Source organism: Panthera uncia, chromosome B1 (assembly GCF_023721935.1).
Source record: "Panthera uncia isolate 11264 chromosome B1, Puncia_PCG_1.0, whole genome shotgun sequence".
Lineage (NCBI taxonomy): Eukaryota > Metazoa > Chordata > Mammalia > Carnivora > Felidae > Panthera > Panthera uncia.
In genome coordinates, this window is record NC_064811.1 from 171684013 (window position 1) to 171699345 (window position 15333).

At 38.5% G+C, this 15333-nt stretch overlaps 1 protein-coding gene and 1 pseudogene across 2 annotated transcripts in view; both read right to left on the reverse strand.

Moving 5' to 3' along the window:
- Positions 1-15333, reverse strand: part of NRG1 (neuregulin 1) — a 1105519-nt gene that overhangs the window by 727291 nt on the left and 362895 nt on the right. The window lies entirely within an intron of this gene.
- LOC125923541 (RNA-binding protein EWS-like) lies at positions 11120-12198 on the reverse strand (annotated as a pseudogene).

A 15333-nucleotide genomic window follows, 5' to 3' on the forward strand; every position in this document is an offset into this window, starting at 1 on the left:
TCTTTATAAATTCTATTGAGTATGTAAAACAAATTTTTAAGCCATTTGAGACTACAATAAGGCATGGAAAAAGTAATTTCTATTTATCTATTTCTGTACCTCTTAGTAATAAATAATCACAACTTATATTATATCACGCCTTTCTTTTAATGGCCATGAAATGCATTCCCTAGAGCTGTGCATTATTACTCTTCGGATGTACTGTGTTTACTCACCTGAGACAACTTTTTGCCTCTTTCTACACATGCTTGCCCATTATGGGTAGAAAATCTAGCCTGAAATTTTGTAACTCCTTTACTTTAGGGCAAAGTGCAAGACGTATAAAAGAAAACCAAAAATAGAACTGCAATTCCTGAGGGCTTCCCCATCTATTAACCTCTATTTCTCTCCTTTTCTCCTCTTCTTCTAATCATGCCTTCAAGTAATTATTTACATTTTTTTGTTGTCTAAAGAAGGATCACAAACCTCACAATTCTCCTTTATAAACACTCTCTGGCACTTGAATATTAATAATCATTTCATACTTTTCTCTATAGCACTCAATATCATTTCTTAGTTTTTAAAAAAAAGACTCATTTCATCTTATTGTAGAGTCTGGGGTGGGCAAACCTCCATGGAAGGAACAGTCTTAGAGATCAAGGTAATAAATCTTTTCTTCCCCAAACTGACCCCCAGTGTATATGCTTTTTAACAGCTAATTTCACTGCTGAGCAGTTACTATGAGCCGCAAAAATTCAAAATTCTTCAAATGAATATAGTATGTGCTTACAATGCAAGATGCCAAAAATCCCTCTCATGCCTTTTGACCAAAAGTACAGAGGGGCAGTGTGCCTTTACTACTGAAAGGCCAGTGAGCAGAGCCAATATTCCTTTGGGTGTCCCAACATAGGAACTTTGGAAATGGGGCTGATAACCGCTCTACTACACCTCAGGTTCCAGGACGAGTTCCAAATTTCTTAGCATCGCCGTTTTGAAGGGTATTTTCTTGCATTTCACAACTCCAAGAGTATTTTATCCAGTATAGCTTGAGGAAGAAACTACAATTATTAGGATGGAGAGTCAGGCATAAATGGAGTTATTTTCCATGATGGAGAGCTCAAAGGTACAACAGTCAGTCTTCCCCTCTCTTTTGTAAAGTTATTATCATGACAGTAATTTTATTATTTTCACATTGCTCATAATTCAAGAAGAACTTGTATCTTTCAGAATTTCTATGCTATATTTTATCATATTTTTTCCAAGTAAAAGTTTTTCTGTTAGAGAATAAAAGTTTATTGTTTTGAGATTGAAGGGTATATCCCCTATGCCTCTTTGGTTATTTGTAAGATTTCAGACAAGGATTTAATGCTATCTGTCAGAGACTCCTTCATTTTGTATGTAAGACTTTTTTTATAATATGTCCTCTGCCCACTTTTCTAGCCTTTCACACTACTCAGAAACTAAGTCAACCAACTTACACTTACTTTATCTTATCTTTCTCTCTCTCCACTTTGGTCTTCTGAAAACACTCTTATTTTCAGGGTGCCTGCGTGGCTCTGTCGGTTAAGTATCTGACTTTGGCTCAGGTCATGATCTTGTGGTTCGTGAGCTCGAACCCTGGATCAGGTGAGCTCGAGCCCTACTTTGGATAAGCCTTGCCTCTTTCTCTCCCCCCTCCCCCCACTCCTGCCTCTCTCTCAAGAACAAACAAAAAAACTCTCTTCTTGTCTGCATGAACTATGTCACTTAATATTGAATTCTAAATCGAGATCGCTCGTCTTGCATGGTCTGCTCCATTAGAACTTTGTGTGGATACTTGAATGTCTCACACTGCTTTATCATTGCCTGCTCTCTTGTCTATTTCCCTCATCAGTTCAAGAATTCTCTTTGGAAAAGAATTATGTATTACCTTCACTAACCTGGTCCAGAACTCAGCATATAGAAAGTGCTCCACAAATGTTTATTGTATACATTAGTTATTCAAAACAGTAGAATTTATTCAGATTGCTAACATTTAATTAAATATCAAGAGAACCTGACCTGACATATATGATGAAATTAAGACTCAGACTGGTTAAAATGACTTGTCCATAATACAGATTCTACAAACTAATAGATCTGGGTTGAGACAAGGAGTTTAACTCCAGGGACTATACATGATACTAGTTAAGTACTCTGCAGCTGAAGTCTGCAGTTAAACACTTTAAAAGTTTTTCACAGATGATTGAACAATGAATATGCAGGAAATGTGACTACAGATCTCTATTGGTGTTTCAACCACTGATTCAATGCTTTGAGAATATTCCAAGGATATAATATATGTAATAACATCCTGAAAGAGAAATATTCTGAAGATTTCATCCAAGGGATTAGGTAGCCCCTGATGTCCATTTTAGGCTTAAAATTGCATGATATTATTTACATAAATTGATTAAAATACCATGTGCCAATCTCAACTGAGTGACTCTGTAACAAAGAGAAAGGCATAGCCCTCTCCCAGCAGACGCAAAAGACTCCCTTCTTCAGTCTTTCAAAACTCCTGCCAGGTTGAAACTGGCATTGATTATTTGGCAGGAATAAATTTCCATATTGCCATGCCCCAAATAATCATGTTTGTTATTAACAATTTCTTACTAGGCATCCATGCTCAACAGCCTCTTGGAGCGAAATGAAAGATAATTAAAAGATGTACATGAAAAATATCAGTTTCTCAATTAATTTCATAGGAGGCATGGAACAAGAGATGAACAGTTAGGTACTTTTGTTCATAGTAAAGCCAACCAAACAACTAAGAAAAACAATAGGCCATGGATGCCAAGTGGAGAAACAGAAAAAGTTACAGAGATGAGGAGGTATTGAGAAGTGAAGTTTAAACAAATCTAAACTCCGCACTTTCTTCCCAATCTCCTCCTAACGTGGTGCCCATCAAAGTGGGTGACACTATTATCCACCTGCCCATCTCAATCAGAAACTACAGATTCATCCTGGGCAACCTTCTTTCTCACTCTCTACATGCAATCAGTGACCAAATACTAATGATTCCATTTCTTTCATATTTATTGGATATAATCCCTCCTATTCATTTCCAAAGCCGTGACCTTAGTTTATACTCCCATTACTTCTTCTGTCTCATGCCTCCTTCCACAAAGGCCATCCTCCATACTTCCAGGAAGCCTTCTTTAGACTCCCTTTCTGATTGTGATGCCCAACTCAAAGTCCTTCAGATATTCTTCTTTGCCCTCAGCATCACACAAAAGGATTTTCATAATCTGGTCTCTACCTGCCTCTCCAACGCCACCACTCCCAACGAACAAACTTTGCTCCAGATATTTCAAGTCCCTCCCAATTCTCTAGATGCATGAAAACATGCTTTCAGCCCATCTTGTTCTAAAGCTATGGGTGATATTCTCCCCATATCTCTACTTCGGGTCCCTACTCCACTTTGGGTTTCTGGTCCGTTTTCTTCAATCTCCATCTCTGTTTCCATCACCTCATATGAGCTGTCAGAATTTCTCTTCACAATATCCTTCAGATGGTCTCCCCATGACTTACTTTTCTCCCAACTGTACCCTCCATTGCAGCTGGAAAGAGATTTTCCTTCCTTTCTTTTTTTAATGGAAGTATAGTTGGCATACAATGTTACATTTTGTTGTAACAAAGTGACTTGACAAGTCTATAGGTTATGCTATGCCTACCACAAATGAAGCAATTATCTTATCACCATCCAACGCTATTACAATACCATTGACTATATCCCCTGTGCTGTGCTTTTTATCTAGAATGATCTTTTAAAATCTTATCATGTTACTAACTTGCTTGAGACTCTTCAGTGAGATTTCACAGCTTTAAAGATATAGACAGAATCCTAATCAGAGCTTAAAATGTGCCACGGGACCCTGCTAGCTCTTATGACAACAATTCACTGAATTCCCTTCTCCTACCGCCTTTTTTTCCCAATATATGAAATTTATTGTCAAATTGGTTTCCATAACCTACCGCCTTTTTAAGCTGTGACCACAGCTTTCTTTACTCAAAACCTCTATGCCTCCACACATAATGGGATATTTATACATGCTGTTCCATTTTCATGAAAGACCCTTCCTTACTCATCATCTCTACCACATTCATTACATGACTCCCATACATTATTTAAATATCAACCCTATCCCTGGCACAAACAGATTTGCTAACTGGATAATATTCCTTTATCTGGGCTCAAATAGCACCATATTCCTCTTTTTTTTTTTTTTTTGTAAGCTCTTATTTAAAATTACATTAAATTAGGAGATTAATTGATTAATATCTGAATCCCTCACAGGGCTATGAGCTTCATGACAGCAGTGACCATGCTATTTTTATTTCAACTTTCAAAAGGCTGGGACAGAATACTAATCTGGAGAGAGTCACAGGATGGATTGGAGGTAAAAAATGTTATGACAGGAAGTCCAAACTGGAGGTGGTCATGGTATTTAAAAAAAAAAAAAAGAATGCCTCAACAAAGAAGGAATTGGTAACTATGGAAAAGAAGGGTAGATAATGGAGAAAGGGAAAGGAAATTTCAGCAAGATTCAATAATTGACAGAAGACAGGAGGGCTGATGGAAGACAGAAGAGAGAACTCAGAGATGACTCTGCCTCTAAGCCCACATGCCCAGGAGAATGCTGGTAACTCCAGTAACAAAAAGAGAAAAACAGAAAAAGAAAGTAGTTCAGTGAGGTAAGTGAAATAACCATGTGGAAAAGTTTAGCAGATGGAAAACTTGGTATAGAGAAGTCATTTCACTGGAGCAAGAGCTGAAGACCTGGAAATGAATAAAATAATACTCAAGAATTTTTCATAGTGTCCCTCAATATGGCTGGCATACCTATGAGAGAATCTGAAAATATATCAGTCCTTGCTCCTGTCTCCATTAATCTTAGTGTGGGAGAGAGGTGTTTGGACGCGTGCTGGTCTGAAAAAAACTATTCACTATACTCTATACTCTTCTCTGCACACTCACCCCCATCTTGCCCAATGCCCAGATTGAGAACTATTATATAAAGAAAGAGAGCAAAGGGCTGAGGGCCTACCATCCATATTTAGAAACAGAAGAAAAAGGACCAGTAAAAAACTCAAGAAGGATCAGACAGAGAAATAGGAAAGGAGCAATATAATGTAGTGCCCTCAAAAGGAAGGGTTTTAAGACAGAGTTTTAAAAAGAATTATATCTATCTATCAAATATTACAGGAGATTTTGAACCTGAAAATAAGAACCACAGAGCTCAGCTACAGGGAGCATCTTACAGTCAACATGAGAGCACCTGCGATTTACCTAAGGCGGGAAGGGGAAATGGAGATTCTAGCGACTGACTTCCATCCTCAGCTATATTATTATATTAGTCACTCAACAAGGAAGAGAGCCCTAGGAGAACATCCTGACTCTAAGAGAAGGGCTGCTTGGAAAGACACAATTGGCAACTATAGATGTAGGCATCCTGAGGAGGAGATTTCACCGTTAGCATACCAAGGTCCAAGTTACAGAATTTTCAAATCTCTGTGAGATTAAGTCATTTTACCTTTTTTCCCCACTTCTTCACATTTGCTGCAAAAATATAGCTCCCTCCACAGATTTCAAGACAAAGACGTAAACGTCTTTTGGGTTAGCCCCTCAGCTCCAAAACATGAGAACCATTATTGTGCAGCAATTGTTTCAGTCCTCCACTTATCACTACGCTGCTCTTCCAGGCAGTTGGCAGGTAGAACTGTTTCCTCATACATATGCATATTAAATAATCTGTTTTCAGTCATTCCTAGATTGCTATTTACATTCAACACTGTCACACTCCATTACAGGGAAATTTCAGTATGTTAACTCTTCGTAGAAGACTATCTACCAATTCTTTATTGTTCCATCTAGAATGAGGTCAATCACTGTGAAATATATTTTAAGGTAAACAGGAAGTCAATATCAATATTTGACTGTTAATGATTATGCCAAATTTATGCAATATCATAGAGAAAACATGGAGTCTCTTTGGCTTCCAACTTCCAAAGGAGATTGACTAGAAGTGATTATCTAATCCAGACCTAGATCTTTATGATAATTTTAGAAAAAAACATTATGGGTACATTATGGTACATTATGGGTAATAAAATTAACCACATTTGATTTTTACCCTATTCTAATACTTCCAATACTACTCCATTCTACACTTACTTCTGTTGTATAAATACACCCAGTGGATATTCCCAGATGAAATCATTTTCTAAGCCAAATTGCAAAACCAAAATTGCCATTTTCCTTTAGTTATTAGGAAATCTTAGCAATTAAGACCCATATTCATAAAGGGAATAATATTTTTTTAAAAAGAAAAAATGTCTAAATTTAAAAATCCAAAGAACCCTAAATTTCAAAAAGGAAAGAGACAAAAAGGAAAATTGATTTTGAGGCAATGGGAATGGCGGCCTGAACCCAAAGGGTACCTTCCACCAGAGACTAAAAGAGAGTCCCAGAAAAATTCTTAAGTGAGAGACAAGGAGGGACTGAGCTAACAGAACTTATAAACAACTTCCAGTATTTAATTAGTAAGAGGCAGAACTGCTTCATTCATTATTCAGTCCAATTTATGCACAGATTGAAAGGCACCAAATAATACATGTCCAATCAGAAAAGCTGGTCCTAAAGAAGATGACGAAGCAGTAATGGTTTCAGTGAAACACAGGCTAGGGGTGCCATCCACTCTAGGAGGCCATTGTCTGTGAACTCCCTTTTAAGTTGATTGTTTCAAAAGGTATTATACTTTTAAACAACTGAGACACTAAGGCATATTGTCAGGATAATATCCCATGGCAGAAAGGTCATTATGACAGAAAGTCTCACAGGACTTGGATTAGACTATTTCTTAGGCTTTGGATTCCTGTCATTTCAGGAATCTGATGTAATGCCAGCTTAAAATGTGTCTTAATTTATTTTCACTGAAATACAGGTAGATCTTTTTTTTTTTTTAATGTTTATTTATTTTTGAAGGAGGGAGAGAGAGACAGAGCATGAGTGAGGGAGGGTCAGACCAAGAAGGAGACACAGAATCCAAAGCAGGCTTTCAGGCTCTGAGCTGTCAGCACAGAGCCCAACATGGGGACAGAACTCCTGAGCCATGAGATCATGACCTGAGCTGAAGTTGGATGCTTAACCTAACTGACTGAACCACCCAGACACCCAGGTTATTTTCTTTAAGTGATTTAATATCCATCCTATAGGAATATCATAAACAAAGACAGAAGCCCATTTTTTAGAGAAAGCTCTCGCTTAAATTCCTAGAGCACAGTAGTTAAGGATGTAGGTTTGAATCTTGACTTAACTATTGACTTATACTGTGACCATAGCCAAGCTACTTTTCAGTAAATCAGCTTCCTACTATGTAAAATAGGGATAACAGTAGGGGATCTACTGCAGGCTGGTGTCTTGAAAATTAAATGAGATAACATTAGTGAAGTGCATAGAAGACTGACACTGGGTATGCTATATTAGCATTTGTTAAGTAAACACATAAATTTAAATACTGCTGATAAAACCAGGTGATGAGGAAGCTACAAAGATTGAACGAAAAGTTTTAGAACGCTTTATTGAAGAGGTATGTTTTTCTTAAATTCTTACATCTAGTTTGTATGTGTGATACAATCTTGGGAAGCAGGTTAACTCAAATACAGTATTTGTGAATCGCACTGTACCCAAACCCTGGAATAGATGTATAGACATGTAAGGCAAAGTTGCTCTCGAGGCACTTGTAATCTAGTTTGGGGCAACGTACAGCCATTCAAATTGAAGGCTTATATACAATTAAAGCATATTTTTCAGAGCAACCCACTGACTCAAAGCAACGTACTGACTAAAAAATTATAATGAAAGTAATTTCAACAGAAATTATAGAGAGAAGAAGGCAATTCAGACAAGGTAGGTAAATAAGATTTTATCTTAGGAGGTGAGAAAATCAACAGGAGGTAAAGAATTCACAAGGTAGACAAGACAAAGCTTTTGTGATGATTAGAATGATATAGATATAAGTTGCAATAAGAAAACAAATGGCAGAGGCATCTGGGTGGCTCAGTCGGTGGGGTGTCCGATTTCAGCTGAGGTCATGATCCCATGGCTGGTGAGTTTGAGCCCCACGTTGGCTCTGTGCTGACAACTCAGAGCCTGGAGCCTGCTTCAGATTCTGTCTCTATCTCTCTCTGCCCCTCCCCCGCTCATGCACTGTCTCTCTCGTTCTCCCTCAAATACACATAAACATTAAAAAAATTAAAAATAAATAAATAAAAAGAAAGCAAATGGCATACTTGGAGAAGCAATAAGTAAAAACTGGTTTGAAAGAATGGTTCACAGAACAAATACTGGAGACATGATTTGAAAACGTGGTTTAAATTTGCCTCGCCTCCATTATGCCCGCTTCCATTCACATGTGAGAACTTGAACTGAACTGTAAAGATAAAAGCCGAGATTACTGGTCCATTTGTGCAGACAAGTTCTGGCATTCAGAGAGATTCTGAACCTTCTTTAACAATCAAAAAGTTAAGGGGGTTTTAGCAGACATCCTGGGTGAATCTGCAGGGATAAAACAGAAATCTGGGCAGAGGAGAGGGAGCCCCCCGTTAGGGGGACCTTGAGAGTGTCAGGCTAAGGAGTTCTGATTTTATCACATAGGCTACCAGAGCCACTGATAGGTCTTTTTGTGTTGTTGGTTTTTGGGGTTTAGGGATGGTAATTTGATAAAATAATATGAGCCAAGGGACAAGGCACCATTTTTCTATGTGGGACTTGTGAACAACTAGTTGTTGCCAATAGTCTTATATGAGTTATGATTCTCATAAAAATATATCATGATTCTTCATAGCACTTACCTTTAAAATATCTCACATACATGGAATATGCAAGATTGGTGGTCTTAGGTAACCTTTGGCAAACAAAGTGCAATTCATCTCCGATGACTCACATAATTTGCTTATGAGTGTCTACATCTGATGACTACGTCTTTTTTCTTATAACTGCTTTATTGCGTTTAATGGTGTCAATACGCAAAATGAAGTAGTGGTTCAAAATTAATTACTTGGATGCATAAAAGTAGTGAAATACGAAAACAGCATTATAAACGATATACTATGACCTAAACTCGCCAACGTAGTGAAGAAGTTTTTATAGAGAAAGTACATAGTGAATCTGTGCAGAACAAAGTTCTCTACAAATGCATAAATTTCATGAGCAGTGCAAAAGGAGACCTGCAGACAGGATGTAGAATGATGAACATCTCAAGACTGGACTTCGTGGACTGACCATTTTTCACCACTGGTCCTCAGTGAGTTGTCTGTTGCAAAAGGTTGTCAAATAGTGGTATGAAGCCACTGAAGCTTTCTTGTCATTTTCAAGGCAGAATTCAAGTATATCTATCAAGTTTTTCCAAAACAAGTGAAAACAAAAGCTGCTAGGTAAAATATTGACGAGTTCCCCCACTCAAGGCAGAGAAGAAACCAAAACCAGTAAGGTATCACTCAAAGTTGCAAATAAGTTCAGTGACAGTCACCTTATGGAGAAAAGCAGAATAAACTAACTGTGAAGTTATTTATGAAACTGTTAGAAGATGGATAATGTCAGTGGTGTACAACGTGAAAGAACATTTACTATTTGCTGTTAGGCTTTTATCAGCAGATACTTCTCTTCAGACTTGTACGAAATCAGAGACATCCACAGTGTAAAGTAGATCATATGTGTACAAGGAGAAATGATTGACAATTATTTATCACTAAAAACTAATGCCAGAGGGGAAGAGATTTCTTATTTGCTAATAATTTTGTAAGTGTTGGTGTACATGAAGGGTGCATTGGGATTGTTATTGACTGAGTGCAATCAATATGCACAACAAAGAAAGATATCGCCACATGAATGACCGAAACTGCACCCAGGGGCAAACCAACACTGCTTTGTTCACAGTTGTCAAGGTAAGTGTGCCTCCTGAACTTGACTTAAACCTTGAAAGAAATAAAAAAAACTATGAATATCATCAGATTGTAGGCAAGAATTTCTAGCATGCTGTGCAAGAAAATGGGTTGAGAACAGAAGATTCTGTTTCTTCATACTCAAGAACTCTGGCTGCAAGAGTATAGGTCGTTAAATGAAACGGTAAGTGAAGAAAAAAATCCAGCAAAAAGATTTCTTTAATTTCCAGTGGAATATCTCAGTTGTATATTCAATATCTGGAGGATCCTGAATCTATCATTTCATAGACAGCATTTAAGTTTAAACATTTAGGAAGAGAGGGGAAAAGTTTCTAAAAAGACTGAATTTTGATATAGATTAGTTGACCAGAGTTTCTATCTTACTATTTAAAGATATTCCAAACTTATTGAAGAAAGAAATCAGTGCTGTTATGGACCATATTTAACACATCTGAATGCCAAAAATCAATATGAAGAAATAATTATCACAAACAAATCCAATCAAAAATTCATTAGAAATCCACTGGCCGGTTATCCTCTGTGTTGATGAATTCAACATACCAGCCACTTTTCAGAAGAGCATGCCCTCAGCCTAAACAGTTCCTAATAAGGCACTGGATGTCCGTCAGCAAAAACCCTCTCCCTAATTTCTGAATCTTTGTACGATTAGACAAACCAGAACCAGTCAAAAGACCACCAAATATTTGCTGCTCTTCACAATGACTTTTTTTTTTTTTTAACATTTAACTTGTTCTAAGGTTTCTTCACAAATGCTGAAAAATACTCAAGTGCAGACAAGGAATAATCATAATGTTGTGGTCAACACTGTGAACATGGATTTATAAACCTAAAACATTTTCTGGTTTAAAACTAAATCTGGTAGGGTCACCTGGAGGGCTCAGTCAGTTAAGCATCTGACGCTTGATTTAGGCTCAGGTCATGATCTTGCAGTGATCTTGCAAGATCTTGCAGTTCATGAGATCGCGCCCTGCATTGGGCTTGTGTTGACAGTGCCCAGCCTGGTGAGGATTTACTCCTTCTCTCTCAGCCCCTCCCTAACTCATGTTCACATGCTCTCCCTCAGAATAAATTTTAAAATAAAAAATAAAAAAATAATTCTGGCATTCAATGCAGCTTCATGGGGTCTCTGTGTCTATTAGGGCCAGTCTCTGCATGCTCAACAGTGCTTGCCTTTATCCATTTTTCCACATCCTCCATATCCACTTCTTCTGCCTCCCATCTGTTCTATCAAAGGTCCAGGGGGTCACTAGGGCCACCTAATTTTCCTCCACCAAAGCCACCTCAGTCCATGCCCCAACCACAACGGAAGCCACCTCTGTCTTCACCAGGGACACCTCTGAACAATCCAACCAGGACCACGGTGGTCCATGCGGACACCTCTTCTTCCCCACATGCCACCGGGGCCACCCCTGCCAAGGTCAATACCCAGGGGTGGAAAGGATGGTGGAAGGAAGCCTTCAGGCTTTGAGGCCTTACACTGGTTGTATTCTGTTCTCTTGGTGAAGTTCTGGTTTTCACACCCCAGATTGGGGCACTGCCAGGGTCTAGCTTGGTGGTAGATGTGTCCTCCTCCAGATGGATTCCCTGGGGAATCTTAGGACCCTCTTCTGAGGAATCCATCTCTGTCTCCTCCATGGTCTATGCAACCTCTGGGGCCTTCTGGAACTCCAGGGAGTGGCGGTGGCATCCATCTATCCTTACAGAGAGTCATACCACCCCGCATGCTATTCACCAGAAGCTTCCTCAGAGCAAGAGGAACCTCAAGTTTGCTCCCTTAAACCTTTTTCCCAACAAACCACTCCAAGGCAGCCTTGATAGTTGGCAGGTCTTCGTAGGGCACTGCAGCACTGCCTTTGGGCTTCCCTGTTTCCTTGTCTAAGAAGATAGGGATCATGGGTTGTCTGATTATCTTCTTCATCTTAACAACTCTACACTGATTAAGAAGTCTGCCAGATCACCTAGGGTCACGCTGTTGTTTAAGCCTCGCATATAAATTGCAATGCTGTCAGAGTCTTTATCTGGATCTACAATTGGGCATAGATCAAGATCTGGTCCTTTGTCCATGAGTCCACCAGGCTTACTGAAGCCACCTTGCTCTCTAGCACCCATTCCACCACAGACTCCTTCCCGCCCACCTCCACTGATGCTTCCAAGATCAAATCTGGGAGTAGTATAACCAACGGTAGGCTGTCCATAAGAAGTTGCACAGATAATCTGCCCATAGGTCGCAGTCATCTGAGGCTGGGTAGAGCTGACATCAGTGGGCTGTCCATAGGCTCCACAATTTTGCTGCCCATATGCCTGTATGGTCTGTGCATATTCTTGAGTGGGCTGGGTAGCATAAGTACTGGCCCTGCTGGGCTGCAGCTTGGCTATAGGTACTGTAATCTGTGGACGTCATTTTCTCTCCTTCCTTCTTGTTCCCACAATGACTTTTAAGTAAGATCTTTCTAATTCAGCAGAAATAAAGAATAAATGAAGAAACAGACTCTATATGCAATCTGTTACAGCTGGTTATCTGTATCCTCATTTTGGAGTAAAGATACTCTCCCCCCTCTCATTAATATAATTGTTGCTTTTTTTCATTCCCACTGCTGAATTATTATGATGAATTAATTATTCAAAACAGCTATTATCATCACTTTTAAACTATTTACTATTGTTTAAAAATTATGACAGTATTTTAAAACTTTACCTGTAATTGGTCTGCCTATATCCTGGATGCCTATTATGTGGTTTGCAGATACCAAAAAGTGGAGGAACTTTGATGTGTAGGATGAATTGGAGGAAGAAACATGGTAGGCAGAGAGATGTAAAATAAGTTCAATGGATTAGGAGAGGTCTGCAATGGAGGTGCTAGAAATAAAGCTAAAAAGATAATTGCAAAATGTACTAGCAAGACAGAATTTCCTGGATGTTCCAAAAGAATAAATATGCACAACATGAGAGGAGTCTTTAAGGAAGAAGAGTCCTTAAGGAAGACTTTGAGGTTCCAAGATGAGGGGAATAGTTTTGCCAACAAAACCAAGAGAGTCAGCGGGAGACAATGGTTTATCCTAGAAAGTGAAGATTTCAGTATAAACACATTGGGTGTGAAGTTAATATGGTAACATCCAGTAAAGAAGAATATTTTATATAAAATTAAAATAGTACTGTATACAGATGCATCTAAAATGTTTGAAAATTGCTAGTTCTCTGAATGACAGTAAGCGAATTATATTGATCATTTGCCTAATGAACTGGCTTCACAAACAAAGGTAAATAAAAGTGCATACTCTGAATTAGCATGGTCAGGATTAATATAAACACTGTATGTGAATAATTATTATTACTAAATACTGTAGCATAGAAACACAAACATTTCATCTTCATAAATAATATTTGTCCCTAGTTTGAATTACCAAGAGATATACATCTTTACAGTTTTCAGGATTTCATTTGTAGGTTTCCAGTATTTTTTCTCTACCAACAGATATGAAATTTTCCCCAAGAGTTGGCAGTGGTACAAACACAGCTTCATAATCACTGTGAACCATTGTCTGTTTCTCTTCACTTGAACATTTGCCTTTCTGAGATAATTAACAGCCATAAGTAACGCGCACACACACGCAGGCAAACACAGATACTCCCATGCCAGATCCTCACCCACTGATTCCTTCCCCCAATCCCACCACGTAAAAACAGTTGATATGGAGTAACAATTAGCATTTTTTTTACCATTATAATACAATTAAAGTTGGAAAACAAAAGGTTTGCTGCTGGATGGACTGGAGAATTTTTAAATTCTTTGATATTTCTTTCTAAAATATATAATAAGCTCATTTAGTCTCCCAGTAACACCCACATATGGCCTGTCAAGAGAGGATAATGCTACTGAGGGCCTGTTCTTGGGCCTCTTAGTCACTCAACTCTTGTCAGAGCACATGGTTAATATATGGAATTAGTTCATCATGATATCTTGCTAATACAAAATAGCTAAGAAACCTACAAAGATGAAAGGAGACCCAGGTTGGATTAAGGGTAGAGAGTAAGGGGCTGAGGAATTACTCAGGCATTAACTGTGTCAGGTTAGCTTTAACCAAATGCTTGATTTTGTTACCAGGGAGGTCAACTCAAAACTCCTCCTCTTTTACCAAACAGTGCTAATTATCCAGAGAATGGGCAAACATTGATCAGGATACCTACTCAGCTAATGCTGACATCCTCAGCTAATGAGTGTATTGATATAACACATGAGAAATTATGACAAACATCACATTCAGTGTGTCACCTCATAGCCACTGAATTCCTAGCTCTGTCACAGAGTCAACGGGAAAGCTCTCAAGGGTCACTTAGTCTTCTTGAGGTTGCTCTCCTTTAATGAATAAATACTGACATGTTAATACCAATCATCCAGGGGTCTATTGCAGAGGAGACTTTGTGCAAAATTAATATTAAACAAATATAAAAGCCACAGAATGGCTAAGTTTAAGTGTAACTAACGATATTCATATTATGGCATACAGTCTCATGAGAGACATTTTGTCATCTGGTGTGAATTTAGGCTACTTTATCTCGTACAGTCCACCTATACTTAGAAATAGTTAACTAAAGAGACAAAGAGAAAGACACACTCACTGAAAGCTGGGTTACCTGATTACCCAGAGAAACAAACATTGGATCAGCCGTAATTACCCTAGAGATATTTTCTGTCAGGACTGGGAATTATATAGTTCCTCTTTTTGCCTTCTTTTTCAAAAAAAAAATGTCTCATTCTCTGAAAAGTCAACCTGTTCTCCTTTCCCACTGTTCCTCACAGTACTGGTGTGGGAATGGCAATCACTGAAAATCCCAACTCTGGGAAATAAATTCATGCTAACATCAAGTACATGCTGTAAACATTTAATATTCAGCTTTAGAAAATTAGACTCTACCGTTTACCACTGGCCCGTCAGAATATGCTCATGCCTCAACTTAGTCTCTACCTCCTGATTCTCTTTTGATCCAGAGTTGGGGGTTGAGAGGGGTATTGGATACCCAGGGATCTCAATCCAGACTTTCAAGACACAGAGATCTGAGATTCATTCCTGCTCTGCCTCTTCCAGTTCTGTGACATTGTGGGAACTACCTCAACTCTCTTAACCTCCTTTCTGAAGTGAGGATGATAATATGACTGGCAAGGCGACTGCATCAGAAAAATGTGTACTACCTAGTAGAAAATCCGAGACATGGTACGTATGAAAAACAAATCCTACTAGAATTAGATGCATAAAGATGCAGAGCACTTCAAGAAAAAGATGATACAGACAATGCAGCCTGGAACCTAGTACTGTTTCTGAATGATCACAGAAAACCCAGTACCAAAAGCAATTTTCTACTCAACTGTCAGGT